This window comes from Aethalodelphis obliquidens, unplaced genomic scaffold (assembly GCF_003676395.1).
Source record: "Aethalodelphis obliquidens isolate GAN/ISIS:26980383/991018 unplaced genomic scaffold, ASM367639v1 scaffold31, whole genome shotgun sequence".
NCBI classification, from domain to species: domain Eukaryota; kingdom Metazoa; phylum Chordata; class Mammalia; order Artiodactyla; family Delphinidae; genus Aethalodelphis; species Aethalodelphis obliquidens.
In genome coordinates, this window is record NW_020837975.1 from 15847933 (window position 1) to 15868985 (window position 21053).

Consider the following 21053-nt stretch of genomic DNA (forward strand, 5'->3'; position numbering starts at 1 on the left):
ATTACTTTTCCCCCTGTAGTCTGTTTCTCGTCCCTCATAAGCAACATTTTGGCTGATACTTCAGCAGACAGTCTTCATTATCTACATAGAAGATGTATGGGTAGTCCACAAGCAGTATTATTTAAATATACAGATCTATATAGCCCAAACAATATAATTAAACACACCAACTCAAAGCATTCTAGAAGCCCAATTTTCTCCATCTTCTATTTACATTAATTTGAAAATTCATTAGCCAAAATACTCTGATATCTAAATATGTCCTGTTAGTTAATTAGGCATTGATAGAAGTTTAGAGAACATATTCCACTCTTGGACATTGTTAATGGCTACTCTTTCTTTCCTGGTTATAAAAGCAATACATGTTTATCAAGGAAAGCTTGGAAACTATAGAGAAGAATAATAAAGATAAAAATCAGCTTTAATCCAAAGATCAAATTAATTATAATCAGTTAATAAGTTAAGTCTAGGGTGAAAATAGACTAAATTAAATAAGATTATTTAATTTGAAAAACTGCAAATCAGTGTTTTGATAACTTCACTTATGGGAGTCATCAAAATGTTTCTAAAATGAACACAGAAACCTAAGAAATCTTATATAGATGAGCAACTGGGCTTCAACCATTACATTACACTACACAACATTACATTACACAACCATTACATTACACCACACCTAAAACACGTCAGGGGCATCACGTTCTAAAAATTCAGCTGAATAGTTTTAGAAAACACTTAAGATCTTACGGCTTGTGGGGATCGTCTTTACACTTAGCTTTGAGAAGAGTGGGAAAAACAGATTAACTGAGGTTCTGAGGAGAACTTTAAGATAGAAGTTAGATACAAATTCACCAAAAGTCACTCCATACTGACAAACAGAAGTAATTGGTCTATGAGTATACAAATGGAAGAGAACAGGGAACTAGAATGCATGATGACACCAACTCGTTGAAATGCTGTGGGCAGGTATTGTTTAGTGAATTCACTAGTGGACAAACTGTAATTAAATTAAAAGGACCTAAGAGAATTGAAATGTTGATGAATTGTACAAATAATTTAAAAGTCATATGGTCTTTTATCCAAAATGTTGCTGAAACATGGGTAACAAATGTGGTTGTAACTACTGGATGGGAAAAATAAGCTCCAATATTTATCTTATTCCACAAGTAAAAATTAATTCAATGTAGATCACAGACTTAAGCATAAAATCAATAACCATAAAAATACCAGAAAAAAACCTGAGAGAGAATTTTCATGATCTTGGTGTACACAAAGATTCATTGGACAAAGCACGGGAAGTACAAATAACATGAAAAAAACAGACAAAAAAACTGAACAGGTATATCACAAGGTGAGATGTATGAATGGCCAACAAACATATTTAAAGGTAGTGAATATAATTCATCATTAAGGAAACAGAAATAAAGGTACTGAATGTCATTCATCATTAAGGAAATATCACACTGAGATAACAATACATACCCACTAGAATGTATGAAATAAAAAGACTAACAAACCCAAGGTAGCTAGATACAAAAAAGTACATCCTATACAATTCCATTTACATGAAATCTAAGAGCAGACAAGCTAATCTATGGTGAGAGCAATCACCTGGGGGCAGCAGGCAGGTTGTGACTGGAAAGGAGAATTTCCTTAAGGAATGGAAATGTTAGTCCTAGTTTGGGCTGATGGTTACACGGTAATATAGAATTGTAAAAGCTCCCTGAACTGAGCAACTAAAATGTGCATTTTCTTGTGCTAATTTTAAATGTACAAATTTGTATATTTACTTATATTACATACATGTACATATTTATATATATTCTTTCTCTGTATATAAAACATATATATATATATATATATATATGTAGTCTAAGAAAAAGTACTGAGTTTAGCTAAGCCTTCTTTACACAATGAGTAACTTAATAGACATACATATACTGAGTTCCTAGCATGTGCTAAATTACTTGTTTTTGTGTTAGAAATGAACATATCTTAAATTGGTTTAAATGTTCCAATACAAATACTATGATTAAAGTAAAACACTCTTTAAATCTCCCTCCTAAGGAATGGTAACTTCTCAATTCTCTGATGGTAACATTGTTCAGTACTTCTTCTGCGTACAAGATATCCTATATCTTTTAAAAATAGAATACGTCCCTATTTGCAGAAATGAAAACTACAATTACTTTATTTTAATAATTATTAATGTTTGCTGTCAATTACTTTCTATTTATGTGCTTATACATTTTAGAATACCTTTCTAAAGCTAGATAGTTAACCAAGGCCTCAGAAAAGCACCTATACAACAGATTGTCAAATCTTGGTCACACTTGATATGGTGCTATACTTGGATGGTCAGAACTGTCCTTGGCTTCTCTGCCTAAATGGTATTTGTGAGCAATACTTAGGTTGCTACAGACTAGAACATTTCCAACAAAACAGTGCTAATCACTTGCAAAAGAACCACTGAATTTCAAAATATTTCTTTGGTAGAGAAATGCTTACTGTCTTCCGCCTAGATTGTCATGCCTGAGTCATTACATTATCTGCTGCATTTTCTTGATAGGAAATTCCATTTCATGATAGCAAATCCTCAATACTGTTGTTACAGATATTTCAAAAGTATGTGCTATTACAAATTCATGTGCTTCTTTGTGATTTCAAAATTTCTATATATATAACAACTGCAAGTTCCAGGCAGAAGAAACTGTTATTAAACATACACAATGTACCAACAGTAGGCAAAACACGGCCCAGAATGTTCCGATTTCTCCAAATTCCTTAGTTCTTCTAAATTCAATTAAAGAAAACAAGTCACCTTGATTTAAAATTCTCTGAGTCATTTCTTATCATAACCAATAATGATCTAAAATTACTGTTTTTGCATGTATCTAGAATTATAATAAATGCCATGTGTCAAAGGAGGTATTACTAGAGTAATTTTCATTATCTATAGAATTAGTTCACATAATACATTTAATGGTCTGTTACGTGTTTAGCTGGCGAGTTTCTACATTTACTAACCCCATAATTTTATATTAGAAAATTATATTTCAACCTACTGTTTTTATTTTGATTAGATCCAAAATATATTAATTGTGGCACATATAGTTAATAAATGAGCCATTATTTCTCCAAGGTGTGTAAAATACATACATAATGATGCCAACTGCATTAAATTTTCCTGCCAAACAGGAAAACAATTAAAGTTGTGTCAACTATAAAGTCAGGATTACATTTATTTTAATAAAAGGAAAAGATTTACCTTATTATTTTTTTTAAACTTCAGACATGCAGTTATGTGAATGGTAACCTAATGCTGACTGTATAAAATATGAACTATGTAAAGGTTTTACAGCTGGTTTTGATCAGCTTCCTTTGTTTAACATTAAAAGTTAACTTCCAGAAGACACATACAAGCTACAGGTAATGACTACCAGATGGAGATGTTCTTCCTGTTACTATGTCTGACATCATAGAGCATACGCTATATGAAGGGAAAAAAACAACTTGGGCAGAGATTCTGATGTTTTCTGTGGTACAGATAGGCTCTCCCCACCTAACACTGGCCAGCAAAGTCAAAGATTCTTTAGCGTCAGAAGGCTTTTGTACTTTTATAATAGAGTGAAATAAGGTTACAATCAGCATACATGGCCAAACGTTTAAAAAATTTACATGAACACTTTTAATTATTAGCTCTTCCTTCCTGTCAAAGTGATTAAGTTGCAGCCTATTGAGTAACATTAACGTTTGCTTACAATCAGCTCAGAACAAAAGGTTCGCTCTCCACTGCATACGCCATGCTCCCACACCATATCTTGTAACCATCTAACTTAAGGTCAAGCCCTGGGAGTCTAAATGCCCAGTATCCTAGCAGGGTCCCCAACAAGAGTCTCTCTGCCCCAAATTATTCCATGTACTGATATTAGGTTGTCATCTAAAAACAGCAACTGAAAAAAATAAGGTCAAAACTTCAAGAGACTCTCAATTTCTATTAAATATGGTCTCAGAGTTTTAAAATTTCTATTTCCTTTCGTTTCTCTTAATGGATGCTATACTCCCCTCAAAATGAACTACCCCTTTTTCTCGAACTATTCTCCTATCTATACCTTCCACTATCTAGCTCCCAGATTATTTCTAGTCTCTATGAGATCAGACAACATTAATTCCTAAGCCCAGCACAAAAATTATTTCCTTCATAAGGTTTTTCCTGATTCTTAGAGGAAGAACTAATTTCTCTCTCACCCACTGTAACATCTCATATACTGCATCTTCGTCAGTAGTATATTCATTTAATAATTTATCATATCCTCTGCTGGACTACATATAACCTCTCCGGTAAGGTATCCATAGAAGTCATCCTATATGGTACCTGTTGAAGGTTTTAGCCCTCATTGTACCCCTAAAGTACAATATAAGACATTCAGAAGACCTCAATACAGCTAAGCCAAAGGAATGACTTAAAATCAGGTTTTGCTTTGCTTTTTGAGAATGTCTAAATTATAAAATAATACCTTAATCATTTTGTAGAATACCAACCTACCTCACATTATATATTAGAAAAGCAAATCCTACTATATTAAAATTCTTCCCCTAAGTATAACCAACAAAAATGTGTTTATCAAAATACCTGTACAAGAATATTCACGGGAGCACTTTTAATAATAGCTCTAAATTGGATTAACCCAAGTATTTATCAAAACTGATATATAAATTGTGTCAAATTTATACAATGGAATGCCATCTTGCACGAGAATAGCAACATGATGAATCTCATGAACATGACGTTGAGTAAAAGAAGCTAGATTCAGAAGAATATACACTGTAAGATTTCATTTATATTATTAGATCCATTAGAATAATAATCAGGTTCACTAAAATCCTCCCTTGATACCACAGCCCCTCTCAGTCTTTGACGGTAAACAGAGTGCTGATAATAATTATGCTAGGATGATAGGCACCAAGCAGGACTCCCTGAGCAAGCCAGGATGCGTTTATACTAGTTTTAGAGCAAAAATCCCTTCAAGATTGACTATTACTTCTGCTTTCACTTTCTCATCTCCAGTGCTCTTGGTAATTAATTCTAAAAAGACTTTTTGTTCCCACCACTGAATTGGAACTATTCTTGCCACAACTTATCAAATGCAATAATCGACCCACTGTCCTCATTTTAGTCAACTTCTCAACAGGATCTGAAACACTCTCTTCATTTGGCTACCAGGATACCATACAGTTGGTGTCACTCATCTCCTGGCCTGTGTCTTCATTTCTTCAACTTGTGTGTGTTGGGATACCTCCTGGGGCTGCTCTCCAGTCTTCTCTCTTCTCTTCCTAAGAGACCTCATACTACCTTATATGACTTTAAATCCCATTAATAATGTCAATGACTACAAAATTTTTATCTTTAGCACCAACCTCGCTCATGAATTCAAGTCATATATTAAACTGCTTACTCTACTCCTCCACTTAGCTGTCTTACAGGTTTCTCAACTTTAATATGATAAATGCATTTAACACATAAATGCTAAAATTTGGCCCCAAACCGCTATTCATCCAGCTGTTCAGATAAATATTCTAGAGGTCATCCTTGATTTCTTCTGTATCTTCACATCTAATATCCACTCTGTTATTAGCAAGTCCTGTTGATACCACCTTCAAACTAAAGCCATACTGGACCACTTCTCACCACTACAGTGAGTGAGCGACCAGAAACCACTCACCACTACAGTGAGTGAGCTACCAGAAACCACTACTGAAGTCTCTTAACCAGTTAGTCTCCCTGCTTCCACTCCGAAACACCTACAGCCAGCTGGAGTGATCTTTTAAAAATCTTAAATCATCCAGACGGTTCTGGGGATCTGCTGCACAACAATGTACATGTGGTTGAAAATACTGTACTGCACATTTAGAAATTGCTGGAATGGTGAAAAAAGAATTAGTGAACTTACTTCACTTGGACAAAAATATTTTTGAAACTCAAGTGCTTTTGTTTCAAAGTCAAATAAATTCTAAAAAAAAAAAAAAATACCCTTAAATGAGAGCACAAATCACTCCCCTACTTATAAACTTTAGCAGTTTCCTATCAGACTTTGAACAAAATGCAACTCCTTAGCAAGATTTATCAATGTAAATTAAACCTTTGAAAAACTTCTGTCCGGGGCTTCCCTGGTGGCGCAGTGGTTGAGAGTCCGCCTGCCAATGCAGGGGACACGGGTTCGTGCCCCGGTCCGGGAAGATCCCACATGCCGCAGAGCGGCTGGGCCCGTGAGCCATGGCCGCTGAGCCTGCCCGTCCGGAGCCTGTACTCCGTAACGGGAGAGGCCACAACAGTGAGAGGCCCGCGTACCGCAAAAAAATCCCAAAAACTTCTGTCCGTACAAAGTCAAACAGTGAAAGTGACACAGAGAAACACAATGCATGCATAATCTGGCCCCTGCCTCCCTTTTACACATCATCTCCTACCATCTGACCCCACTCACTTCACTCCAAATGCCCTGATATTTCTGTTCTTGAAGCACATTCCAGTCTCAGGACCTTTATACCTCCTGTCACTCAGTCTAGAATGCTCTTCCCCTAGATCTTTGTATGGTATTCTATTCAACATTATTTAATTTTTTACTCAAATACCATCTCCTCTGAAGTAATCTAACTTTACCTCTCCCTTTCCTTATCCTGCATTATCTTCTTCATAGCAGTTCACATTATCTGATATTATTTATTCATTTATTCATTATCTTTCTTGCACACCAAAAGATAAGCTCTATGGGGGTAGGGGCTTTATGTACCATGACATCCCTAACGCCTGAAACAACGCTTTGGCACATTCATCAGTAAATCTTTGATGAACCAATGAATGATGGAACCCATGTGAGGCTAACAATCCCATCCAGTCTAACTCAACCTCTTGTATATACAGTATATTGAGGAGACAGGATTTTACTTATATCAGAATCCACATAATTATACACTATTTTTAACAGAGTTCTGCCTTGAGAGTAGCAATATAAAATTGCAGTAGTTGCAGAATATTTTACTATTGGGCCTGATAAAACATTAAACCAGAAACTATGCTAAAATAACTGCCTGTCCCAGCAGTTTCGACCAATTTTTGCGGCTGGAACAGAAAGGGGAAAGAGCCAGGTGAACTTCTACTCACTTACATGTGAGTGTGATGCCTTTCTTTAATTTTATTTGGGCTTCTAAATGAAATAAGCAACTTGAATAAAATGGGAGCCAGTGAACTTACAAATTTTAAAAGTGCCACATTATGCATTTTAATTAAGTGCCTGGGAAAAATGTGATTTGGAATCCTACTGCCCTGACTTACAACAGAAAGACTTAAATATTTTACTAAATATTCTGAAGTATCTATACACAGAGAATCACTGTATTTATGTACATTATCTACTACTGCTCCAATCTTCATGCAACATTAATGGATGCTGATATTCCAAATTAAAAACTTCAACACATTTAAGCCAAGGAAAAACCATGTACTCCACAACTGCTACCTACTTCATTACTCATTTTTGTTATATCTGACAAGGTCCTTTCACGTCACATAGTTAAAGGGACCGGGCACCTCTTTTCCAAGAACTTGGTTGATTTGGGGGTGAACTTGATAATCCTGAAAACACTAATTCAGAAATGTATTGAAATCTAACCCCCCAAATAATGTGAGAAATATATTGGAAATTATTAAAAATGAAGAAATGGTAATCAAAATTCTTTTGTAATTTCTTTCTACATTTCTTTATTCTTATCATTTCTGTTAACCAAAACAACATGAATGAAGACCTCATTAGACACTTATCTCAAGCATCAAAAACAGTATCTATCAAATAGCAGATGATAAATATAAATTATAAATATTAATTACATAATAAATATAAATTATATATAAAACAACAGCTTATGTGACAGAGTTCCCCTCTCAAAGTTCTTAGATTACCTAGAAACATCATAACTATTACTAACAATAAATCTAATTCAATTATGATTATCTCCTATATTTAAAATGTTTGACTTTTACTTACGAGAAAATTATATACTCCATTGAAAGATACATTTCTATATTCAAATACTCTGAAGTTTGTAGCAAATTAAATTAGAAATGACTTGAAATTTACTCTTGTCACTGACTTTGTAAATACTTAAGCAAATTACATGTTCAAGCTTCTTTAAAATTTTCATTTTACCAATATCATTCCCTACTTTAATAAAAAATATAAAAAATGAAATGAACAAATTTCACTATGTGCACTGGTCACCTGGATTTCTGGTTTATGCTTACTGCATAAATAAATTTTCTCCAACTTATATATACATTTTCACTTAATTGCAGATAATCTGATACTAACCTTCTAGATCTTTAAAGTGTATTACCAGAAAGGCTGGAGTACTTAAACCATCCTTAGGAAGTCACAGGAAATAGTAAACACATAACATCACAAGGTCACCCATTACAAAAATTAGAAACTGTACAGCATGGTGACCATAGTTAATAATACTGTGTCGCAAATTGGAAAGTTGCTAAGAGAGTATATCTTAAAAGTCCTCATCACAAGAAAAAAAATTTTTTTTAACTATGTATGGTGACGAATGTTAACTAGACTTACTGTGGTGATCATTTTGCTATATATACAAATATTGAATCATTATGTTGTACACCTAATATAATGTTCTATGCCAATTATACCTCAATAAAAAAAATCAAAAACAACTCAGTCTTATTTCCTGGTCAACTACTAATATCAAATCTTAAATGCTTACATGATTAAATCTGATTTGTTACCTCTATCACCAAGGAACAAAACTCACAGAAACAAAACCATCCACTTGGACTTGAAGGAATTGTGTACATAACAAAGCACTGGGGTCTTAAGAATCTTGGTTTTAAAAACCCCCTCAAGTTCCTTTCACCTCTAAAACTCCATGCTTCTTTGAGCTTTGCTGTGTTCAAAACAGTCTCAGCAATTGATTCATAATGGTGTCACATACATAACTAGAAAAAATTCTGTCTCACTGATGTTGAAAATAGGAGTTATTGGTCTGTGAACAGGTGCACTGCTAAAAAAAAAAAAAAAGAAGTTTTAATGTAATTCTAGTTCCAGAGCTATTAATAACTAAATTTCGATATTCAAGATATCAGGAATAGTGAACACTAGGTGTCAGTGTAAGAAATGGAAAAATATTTTTAAAAACTTGTTTCCAATCAGGTGTATAACAAAGAAATCAAAAACAGCTGTGACCACATTTACTTATAATTGCATAATTCATTTAACAAGCTCTTTAAAACAAAAATTCCTGTTCCAAAACCATCAAGAGTTTAAGATCAGATTAAGCTGATTATTAGAAGTTACAAGTCTTTTGTAACTTCAGTTACATAAAGCACAGAAAGTACTTTTACTTTTAAGAATACATATTTTGAAGAATGGTGTTAAATACAGGTATAAGTATGGAAGTATTATGTTGCATGACTTTAGTTGGTAGAAAACAATTATTTAAAAAAACAATGCTGGATGATTAATTTGAAAATACTGAATTTTAACTTTTTCCCCGAAGTCTCCTACATAAATACCAAGGCATTACAAGTTAAGATGCTTAAAGGGTCAATTCACAGAGAAAAGAACACAGGAAGGATGATTGACTCTCCCCAAATTTTGGTACCTAGAGGTTATAACTTAACTATGAATGCTAATACTGATAATAAAAACTGCATCTATTAACTATAACAATATTTCAGATAAAAAGCTTTCTCTATAGACTCTTCAGGGTAAAGATTTTCAAAATAGGTTTTGAAAATATTATTATTAGCAATAATCATAAAATATAGTGTCTCATATTTTATAAAGTATATTCATAGTAAATACCTGATTTAGGCCCCAAAATAATTATATAATAAATCTATACTCATTAGCACACTGGTCACTTTGGGGGCTTGAACTCTCTTTTCTGTCCTCTGAATCCTCTCTCACCTACCCATTTATCCACTTCTCTGTTTTATCTCTCAAACTCCATGTTACTATCTACTTAGTAAATCTTTCCATGTGTTTTTCAAGCATGTTGGGAAACTTTTTCGTACAATATTCTGAAAGTCATTCATTTGGGGGAAAGGAAAAAACTAAACATAGTAGTCATCACTAAAATACAAAATGTTGGGACTCAAAAAATCATTTAGGAGAACATTCAAGTATTTGATGGAGAAACTCTTGTTTCACTGACAGTTAAGTTCTATTTGAACTGCAGTCATAAGAGGAGAAAGCATGAAGCTTATGGAAAAGCCTTCTAGGTCCCAGGATTCAAACAAAGGCAATTTAAACCACTCTGTATCTGATGGTTTCTTCTCAGGGACATAAAGTTAGATGGGAACAGACAAGGAAGAACAGGGAAATTCACATATAACAAATGATCTAAACTGATATCTAAGAATTTTAAGACATCTAAAGCATACCAGGAGTGAGAAGTAGAAGTAGGAGAAATCAAGACAGAACTGTATATAGTGTGACATTCAAAGCCAGGAAAGTGGCCCCAGAAATACATACAGCATATGATTCTTCAAGCTCTCTTCTGGCTCTTTAGTGTCTTTGCCCTTAACACTGTGTCACTCCAATTGTATAGTTTTTTGATTAGAATTTTGGCTGACATTAATTAAATCATGTTTTCATCAACAGTGTCGATGAGTGCTAAGCCATTTATGTACATCATCTTATATAATGCCTACGAGGTAGGTAAATTCCTACAGATGAGTAAACCAGGACTCAAAGGGATTAAGAAGTAATGCTCAATAATGCATAACTAGCAAGTTATGAAGGAAGCCAAAATTCAAACCCAGGGATGTCTGTCTTCAAAAGCTTTCCACTCTACCAGCATTTCCCAGCTGAAGGTTCAAAAGCTCTTGTGGGTTTTGCAAAAGTAACCAGGAGAGTCACATTTAGAACAAAGACTAGTAAGTGAGAATATGCCAAATTGGTACATCTAAATGTACTCAGAACTCAGAACTTCTACCTGTTTTTTACTCAAACGCTGATGTCCGTCATAATGGATTTGATTGATATATTGTTTTGAATTTGTTTATTCTTACAGATACAGGATTTAATTTACAGCCATAGTGGATTACTGTTTACAGATGGCAAATGCAGTTCAGAAACCTGTCACCATCCAACTCAGAGGTAGTAATATCTCTCGCCTAAATACTTCAACATCCTTCTTCAAACAGACCTCTCTGGAAGTGGCATCTTGAGTCTTTCACTACCTTATATAAAACAGCCAGGTTATTTTATTCACTTTCCTGAGTGTGCCACTTTCTAAAATCTTCAATATCCCCAGCAATCTACAGAATTACATAAAAATTCCTCAGTTTGAAATTCAATGACCTTGAATATCTAGTCCCAACCTTCTTTTTCATCCCTTTCTACAGAATACATTTAAGAAACAATTATATTCCAGTGGGAAATCTACATGGCTTGATCAAGGTGATTTCATATAAACCAATGGCTAAATTTGATTTCTTGGCATAAAATGCAAGCTCTGGGCAATTTATATGATATTTAAAAATAGGAATTCTACTCCTGACAACATCTAAAACTTTTCTTCTTGAAGCCAATGACCAACGCAAGCAGCAAATGGTAAATTTCCAGAAAGTTCACAATATCTTAAGTATCTTTCTTGAGTATGCTTTAATCTCTTCTTTCTTAACATTTAATTACCTTTGTCCAGAGATCTATCAAATGATGCCTACTTTAATGTTATAAAATTATTCATTATGCCCAAAATGTTTTGCCATTTCTCACATTGAAGAATGTTACTTTTTCTCTTTACAGACTTAAAATACAGTTTATCTTTATAAGATACTTGATATTGAATTTTTACTTTCCACACCAAAAGAAGGTTCTGCTTACTTTTCTTGGGGCTTCTCTTTTCTAACCATTTCTTTTTGTTCACTATTCTCCATAAACCCTCTGCAAAATATGAATCTATTCTGAAATCAATACTTTCACTACAGAGAACCACAGAATACTCAAAAGTAGAAGGGACCTTAGAGATACACAGTAAATTCAGTCAGTAAGTACCAGAATAAAAGAATCAGAATTTTTCATCCTAAAGACTCCTCAAACTCTCTGAAAAAGAAACTACTTGAATTTCACATCTCCTATTTTATAAACTGTGCGACTTTTGCCAAATTGCTTAATCTTTCTGTTCTACAGTTTCCACACCTACAAAATATTTTCTAACTATCAAGGTTTATCGCAAATATTAAGTAAAATGTTTATTATAAGAGATGTCATTCTCAAAGTATGCATAATTGAAAGTTTAAAAAGAAAATATACTTTTAAAAATTTCTTAAGGACATTACTAAATCAAGGAATCTTTATACAAAGTTTTAGGGAAAAAAGTTTTTTGATCTTTTAAGAAATATATGCTATATTATATATAACTAAATTTCCAGATTAAAAAAAATAAACTTTATTATTGAGAGACATCTTTCTAAGTGTATCTCACACTATCTTTACTATCAAAGAGTATCCTGAATGTATCAATTTTTTCTAATTGTTTCAAGCCTTCAAAATGAATATCAATCAATATACTGGTTGTATACTGGTTGTATATACTGGTTGTATATCTCTACAACCAAAGAAATGTATTAGGAGATGTTAGGTATTTAAATGCATATTTTCTGGAATATAATTTATAAATTGTACTCCTAGACCAATTAGATACTATAATTTTGTGTAGTTGTGTTTTTTAGCAATCATTTCCCTCTTAGCTCCTACACTCTCCCAACTTCTTGCTGCTTCTTATCAGTGCCTGCCTCCACACCATTCTCCTGCAACTACCCTACTGTGAAAAAGAAAAATATATAAACTTTTAGATTAAACCCACTCTGAGTAATGAGCATGATTACAGTAGTGTCTATTGCCTTTCTGTCGCTTACTGTCAGATTCTTAGCTGGATTAGAAGTGCAAAGTCAGTAAGACTCTACTAATAATAAAACATTACTTTCAAAGTTAGTCTCAAAACATTCTTAACATGTTCTCTTAAGCCTTTTCTAATTGACACATTTATTTGATGGACCTTATTCCTCTTTCCATTCACTTTAAAAATCTGAAGTCAATTTTATATCAGTCTTCAAACATAAATAATATCTTTTGAAGTTCAGATTATCCACATCACTTAGAATTTCAGAACCACTTACTCTAGAGAAGTATCTAAGGAGAGTTAGTGCATTCTTAGGAAACAGAATGTGATTTATAAATTCATCGAGAGATATAAAAATGACTAGAACGTTTGAAATTATAAGCATAAACAAATGGTTCCCTATCACAGTCAGTAAAATAAAACCCCTAATAAAACATCAGGATGAATGTGAATATCTGAAGGGATAAAAAACATACTTAAAAAAAAACTGTTACATATTCTTCAAGTGTAGACTAATATATAATACTTGGATCTGGGAAATAAATAAAGCTGTCTAATGATATCTATATACACATAAGGCCATGTCAAATTGGGTTAAACTACGTTAGAAAGCTACATAGAAATAATAGCTGTTATTTTTTTAAACCTGGAAAATGGCCTATGTATCTACAATAAAATAATATATAAAAAATGTTTAGGAGACTGGTTGGCACATAGTAGATATGAACTAACTTTTATTTCCTTCTTCTCTACATAATCTCCACACTAATCAAGAGAAACAGCATCTCTCGGAAAAGAAGATATAGGGCTATGAATAAATAAAAGACTTCCAAAGACCTTGGAAAAGGTACTGAAGAACAGGAGTCTGAAAACAAGTCTCATGGTTCAGATACAGAACAGAACACAAAATGTGATGAAGGAGAATACAGTAGTTGGGAGATACTTGCCAAAGTAAAAGGCATTAGAAGAACAAACAGATAGGGGAGGAGAAACTCAGTGCCTGCTAATCCAGATGGGAGGTTAGATAGTTACTCCTCACACATATTAAGTTTATTCTTTACTAGTTTTCATAAAGATTATGAGAATAACTTTGACAACCAATTCATATACACAGAATTCAACAGATTGCATGGTTTACTACTTGGCTGATAAATTCATATAGTGAAAACCCAGTATGACTTTTAAGTAGAATGGTAGATAATTATATTCTGTGTATAAAACAAAGTGATTTTTCTGATATTTAACTGTGAGTAAATAGAGAAATAAAAGTAGCTATACAGCCATCAAAAATTATATTATTTTTTGAACTGCAAAAATGGGTATTATCAAAAGCATATTATTGACAGCATATAATATCAATTCAGTCACACAATTTCCAGTTGGCACAAATCTGTACCTATTTTAATTAACTGATGCAACTCAGTCTGCAGAGAGGGTATTTTATGAATGGTATGCATGTCTTTGGTAAATCTGAAATTCTTGGAAACTACACATTAGGCATTTAATAGGAGCTGCAGCCAGAACTGAGTTTCAGCACAGGTCAGAAATCCAAACTTGGCATAGGATCCAAGTAGCCAGCAGAGCTTAGCTTAAGTTAGGTAACAGGATACTAGCTGACCGGCAGCAATAAATGAAGAACACTAAAGGAAAAGCCTTGACACACATGGAAAGGAGGGAAGACACTCTTCTATACCTCTGCTAAGAAAACCATGTATAATAATATGAAACAGTGCTTTTAAGTTACTTGGAACTATAAACAATTTGTACTCTGAGATTCTCTTACCTTGAAGAGTTGAACAATTGACTATTAGTAGAATATACTACAGGAAGAAAAAGAAGACATGCTGCGAGTTGGGAAAGGACTGGAAATTCTTTCCTGGTTGGTCCTCTAGGTTATGCCTGTAGCAAATTACCCAGGAGAATTGGCGGGGAAAACGTAGCTAAAGAGGTGATCTACTTAGAATATGCCCATTTTGTGTCACAGATTAAAAACTAAATATCTGTCATCTGCAATACAAACATTATTTCTTAAAAAAGAGAAGATACAATACTATTTCTTGAGGTATGAGGTAGTAATATGAGGGAAAATCCAGCTAAGTAACAGAAAATATTAAGAGCAATCGATCAGAAACAAGTGCCATTCAAAGCAATTAGTAAATTTTCCACCATACACTCTTTAAAAAGAAGCACAAAAGAAGGAAAGGAATCACTTTTCAAGACATACAATGTTCTACATTTTGAACAATGCTGTGTGTGTATATGTGTGCACATGTGTGTGTATATTCCACAAAGCAGGTGTGCTTTCAGTCTGTTTATGCTAAATATGTGGTACTGCATTTACTCTACAGTAGAAACAGACAAATAAGCCAAGAATTTTTTCCCAGATGGTATTTGTGAATTTCTCTGTCCCATCCATGTAAACACAGAGTGGTGTGTTCCGGTTTGCTGAGTTACATATCCACGCTCTGACTTAGTACAAAGTCTGAATGTTTAGTCAGCTAAAAGACTGTTTCCATTCTGTGATTCATTAGGTCCCCATGGTACCTCTACTTCCTTTACTTTATGCAATCACAAATTATATTAGTTTGTCCTATTTTTATAACCCTTATAACTGAAGTTCTGCACAGGAAATTCTATTGCTATTTTAAAACATATTCATAAACCATTACTGAGGTGACATAAGTGACAGCCCCACAGAAGTGGTGATGAGGACTGAACATTGCCTTGCATGAGATCCTTCTACCAGGAAGATAAACTGTCGAATTAAAAAGCATTACAAGTAAGTGGGGTGGAGGAAGGGATGACTCAGTGTATGCTAATCCAGATGGGAGACTTAAGCAATCACTTTTGACACATATAAATATGTTATTAATTTTCATAACTAAAGACTATTAGAATAACCCTGAGAAAGTGGTTCTGATGTGAAAACAGTACAACAAATTGAGGAGCTTACTAGTTGCCTGGTAGATTATATAGTGAAAACCCAATATGTTCTGAAATGGAATGGTAGATAGTTACACTCCGTGCATACAATGACGAGGGTCCGCTGATATTTAATTTTGAATGAATAAAAAAATGAAAGCAGCTATATAGCCATCAGATGTCATGACAGTTTTGGAACTTGAAAGGATATTATTATTGACAGTATCATAATAGCAACTCTATCACACAATTTCAAGTTGGCATAAATCTTTACCTATTTCAAATAGATGTAGCTCACCCTGTGGAGTGGGATAAGAGGGAAGCTTAGGATATGAAAATGTTTGCATCTTTCTGGAAAATTTGAAAGAGCGTTTCAATGGATTTTTCAATCCAATTCTAATCTAAATCATGCCACTAAATAGCCCTGTTATCTTAGAATTAATCACGCTAGTAACCATTTACTACTACTAACTTAGAGAAAGGGTACTATGCCTCAGAAACTTCACTAAGTCTTTAATATACAATATATCTAATTTCTATGACCCTCTATAACCACTGTAAAAAGTAAATATTAGTATTGTTATTTTACAAAATAAGAAAATTAAAAGTTTTGAAAACTCTCTCTAGTGACAACTAATTAGTAGTGCACTGAATCATAAAACTGCTGATATTCAACCATTCATGACTTATAAAAAAGGCAATTTCATTTGGTTCAAACTATTATATAACAAATAATTTCTGAAGTATAATTCAACTTTAAAATCCTATGACTTTAATATTCTAACTTGTTCTTGAATAAAGCGAAAAGCTTTATATAGATTTTAAACTATATGTTTTCATGATTTAACATATTCTATAATCTTCACGCAGAACTCCAGTGAAGAACAGTTAACTGGGGCCTGAGCTGGTCACAACCTGGCAAGTGGAAGAGAGTAGAGTTAGGTGGAATCACTCAGACTGGAAGGCAGGCCTGGCTGAAGAACTGAGAAAGAATCAGGGGTAGGATGAGAGGACACAGGTCTCAAATGGGAATCATAGGTCCAAGAAACAAGAGACAAAAGATTTAAAGAAAACCTCTTCCCAAATGAAACAACACGCAACCGCTGGCACAATGATCCAAGAGACTGAAGAATGGATTTTCTTCCCCTTTAAAGTTTTAGATTAAGGTATTAAGGGCCGGCAGTTGAGGAAGGAACGAGTCAACTGAAGTTCTAGCTCACTACCCCAGTACTTAAAGGTGCTTTTTGAACAGGAGACACAGCACCACAGAGGCTGTAAGAGTGGAATCACTTTCTTCCCTTCTAAATAGGCTGTAGCAAGAATCTAAATGCTTTTTATTTCTCCTATAAGTTGTGTATTCCCTTTGATAGTACACTATCAAAGCACTTTGATAGATCACTCTGGCATTAACAGAGCAAAGTCATAGGGGGAAAAAGTATATCACATAAAAACAACTTCCTTATTATATTTGTCTATGAACTTCTGTGACATACATAACACTGTTTCCACAGCTTTTGAGGAAAACTAAAATTCCTTTAAAAAACATCATTTTCTTCCAAAATTAAAAAGTATGTTTTCTTGAAAAATTGAAATTGAAGATGGATATGGGAAATACAGCGACAATACGCTATATAAATCCATTAACACTGAATACTTTCCTGGTTAAGCAAATGAAACCGGCCTGGTAAAAACCAGGTAGAAGTGGCTCCTGAGCTCAGATTTCCATATTAAAAGACATAGCTACGCTGTCAAACATTCCAATTTTAATCTTTCAAGAATAGCCAGAAATCCTAAGTTTTTATGTAAAAGTGATCTAATTTTAAAATGTTGGCAACTAAATTTGTATCTTAATAGAGTGCAAGTAAAACCAGATTCTATGCTACAGCTATGCATACTCCAAGAGTTTTTTACCTCTATTCTGATGCTTACTTTCCTCAATTAAATTTAATAAATATATTAAATATATTTATTTGAATCCTATGAAAGATTTAACATATATTTTTAAATAGACATGTATATACAAAAACAAGAATTCCAGGCTAGATACCTCTTGTCAAAACCCCCATCTCTCCCTGTGAATATCAGCATTACCAGTTACCATAAAGTTTAAAAATTAATTTATTTAAAAAAAATTTTTTAATTCAATTTATTTAAACTAAAAAACAGTTCATCCCACTCCACCCCCTGCCTCTGGCAACCACCAATCTGTTTCTCTGTTTCTATGAAGTTGATTTGTTTTTCTTTTAGATTCCACATATAAAAGGGCTCATATGGTATTTGTCTTTCTATGTCTGTCTTACTTCACTTGGCATAATATCCTTGAGGTCCACTCACGGTATTGCAAATGGCAATGTTTCATTATTTCTTATGGCTCAGTAATATTCCACTGCATAGTCATACCACAATCTCTTTACCCATTCATCCAGAGATGGATACTTAGGTTGTTTCCATATCTTGGCTACTACAAATAACGCTGCCACGAACATGGGCATGCATACATCTTTTTGAGTTAGTATTTTCATTTCTTTGGATAAATACCCAGAATTGGACTTGCTGGATGATATGGTAGTTCTGTCTTTAATTTTCTGAGAAACCTCCATACTGCTTTCCATAGCGGCTGCACAAATGCACAATCCAACAACGCACAAGGGCTCCCTTACTCCACATCCTCACCATCACTTGCTATTTTTAGTCTTTTTGATGACAGTCATTCTGACAAGTGTGAGGTGATATCTCATTTGGTTTTGATTTGCATTTCCCTGATGGCTAATGATGGTGAGCATCTTTTCAGGTACATGTTGGCCAGCTGTCTGTCTTCTTTGGAAAAGTGTCTATTCAGATCGTCTGCCCATTTATTGTTTATTTTTTGCTATTGAGTTGTATGACTTCTTCATATATTTTGAATATTAGCCCCTTATCAGATATATGATTTGCAGACATTTTCCTCCATTCAGCAGGTTACCTTTTCATTTTGTTGATGGTTTCCTTTGCTGTGCACAAGCTTTTTAGTTTGATGTAGTCTCACTTGTTTATTTTTGCTTTTGTTTTTGGGGTCAGATTCAAAAAATCATCGCCAAGACCAATGTCAAGGAGTTTAGTGCTTATGTTTTCTTCTAGGCATTTCATGGTTGTAGGCCTTACATTTAAGTCTTTAATCCATTTTGAGTTAATTTTTGTGTACAGTGTAAAAGAGCATCTAGTTCTATTCTTTTGCATGTGGCTCTCCAATTTTGACTGCTTTCTCATAAATTAATTGACCATATATGTGGGTTATTTCAGGGCTCTTATTCTGTTCCACTGATCTATACGTATGCTTTAGGCCAACACTTGTTATAATGGCTATTATGAAAAAGACATGAGATAACAAGTGCTGGTGAGGATGTAGAGAAAAGGGAATCCAGTACTTTAAAACTGTTGTGCTATTTCCTTCTAGTCTCCATATTTTCATGAAAATTCTGCTGTCTTTCAAATCATTGTTCCCCTATGGTAATAAATCTGGGTGCTTTTAAAATTTATATTATGCCGTTCATAGTCAGCAGTTTGAACATGCATTTCTTTGGGCTCATCCTTTTTGGAGTTTGCTCAGCTTCTTAAATCTATAGATTTATGTATTTTAGTAAATTCCAGACGTTTTCAGCCATTATGTAATTATACAGAAAGCCTATTTGCAATAGCAAATAAGAAGGTTAAATACTTAGGAATGTATCTAACAAGAAATACGTGAAACCTATAAAAAGAAATGTTAAAACACTCATGTAAGACACAAAAATAGTCTTGAAAAAATGTAGGCATTCCTTTTTCTTAGGCTGACTCAACATTAAGATGCAGTTCTCTTTAAATTGATTTATAAATTTGCACAGTCCCCATAAAAATACCAGCAAGTTATTTTATGGAGCTAGAAAATTCAATACTAATGTTCACATGGAAAAATAAACATATAAGAATAATCAGGAACACACTGAGAAAAATTAGAAGGGGCGTCTAGCTGTAACAATCTTTAAGATATACCATAAAACCAATATAATTTAAAATGTTGTATTAGCACATGCGTAGACAAATAAACCATTGGTATAGAATATAAAATCAGAAATAGACCCCAATACATATGCTAATTTAGTAATGATAAAGGAGGCATCTCAAATCATTAGGGAAAGTAGATACTTTTTAATAAATGATGATGGTATAACTGGGTAGTCATTTGGAAAAATCTATAGTTAGATCCATATCTCACACAATAACAAGAATAAACCACAAATGGTTAGGAATCTAAATGTTAAAAATGAAACCATACAGGTACTAGAAAACAATATGGATGAACTTCTCTTTAAACCCAGTATAAGAAAAGTGTTCCTAACTATAACTCAAAATCCAAAGGCAATAAAAGATTGATGCATTTGACTACATTAAAATAAAAATACTTGTATGCCTCCCCAAAGCTCATAAAAACAAAGTCAAAAGATAATTGTAACTGACACAGAAGAAGAATATATTTGTATCATATGCCACAAACAAAGGACTGATATACCTAATATTTATGAGACACAGGACCAAAAACTTGATAGAAAAATGAGGAAAGGACATGAAAGCGTTCCTAGTGGCCAACACTGAAACAACTTGAGAAATAAAAATAAATAATAATATTACTGCATAATGAACAAAAGAATAAAATTTAAATACACATTAGTCCATACATACGTACATTAAAAATTTAATAAATAAATGGTGATAAAGAATAGCTATTTTTTTCAGAATAACTGCAATTAAAAGATAAAAGGAAAGAAGAAAATAGAAAATCATTGCTATGCAAATACCACAGTAATAACGGTCTCAGACTACACCCACTGATGAATGTTAAAATTAACAGGCAAAATTTTTCAGAGAAACAGTATTTGCATAGTAACAAAACATCTCCCACAAGACATTTATTAACAACAAAATGAAAAAAAAAAAAACTTCACTATAGTGGAAAAATTCAACATATACCACTTTACCCAAGTTATCAAGGTTAATTTAAGATCACAAACAACACATCAACAACATGAACCCACTGATATGATACAGTGAGAAAAGCCCATCACTTCTGTGGTATTCTTGACAAAAAGGCATAGCCACATTCTAACCATAAGAAAACATTAGACCAATTGACAAAGAAGAGCATTCTACAGAATAATTGTCTAGTACTTTTCAAAAATGTCAAGGTCATGAAAGAC

General features: G+C 33.4%; 1 protein-coding gene across 5 annotated transcripts in view; it reads right to left on the reverse strand.

Annotated features, from left to right (window-relative positions):
* SUPT3H (SPT3 homolog, SAGA and STAGA complex component) overlaps positions 1–21053 on the reverse strand; it is a 446906-nt gene that overhangs the window by 203293 nt on the left and 222560 nt on the right. The gene's annotated exons all lie outside the window — the stretch shown is intronic.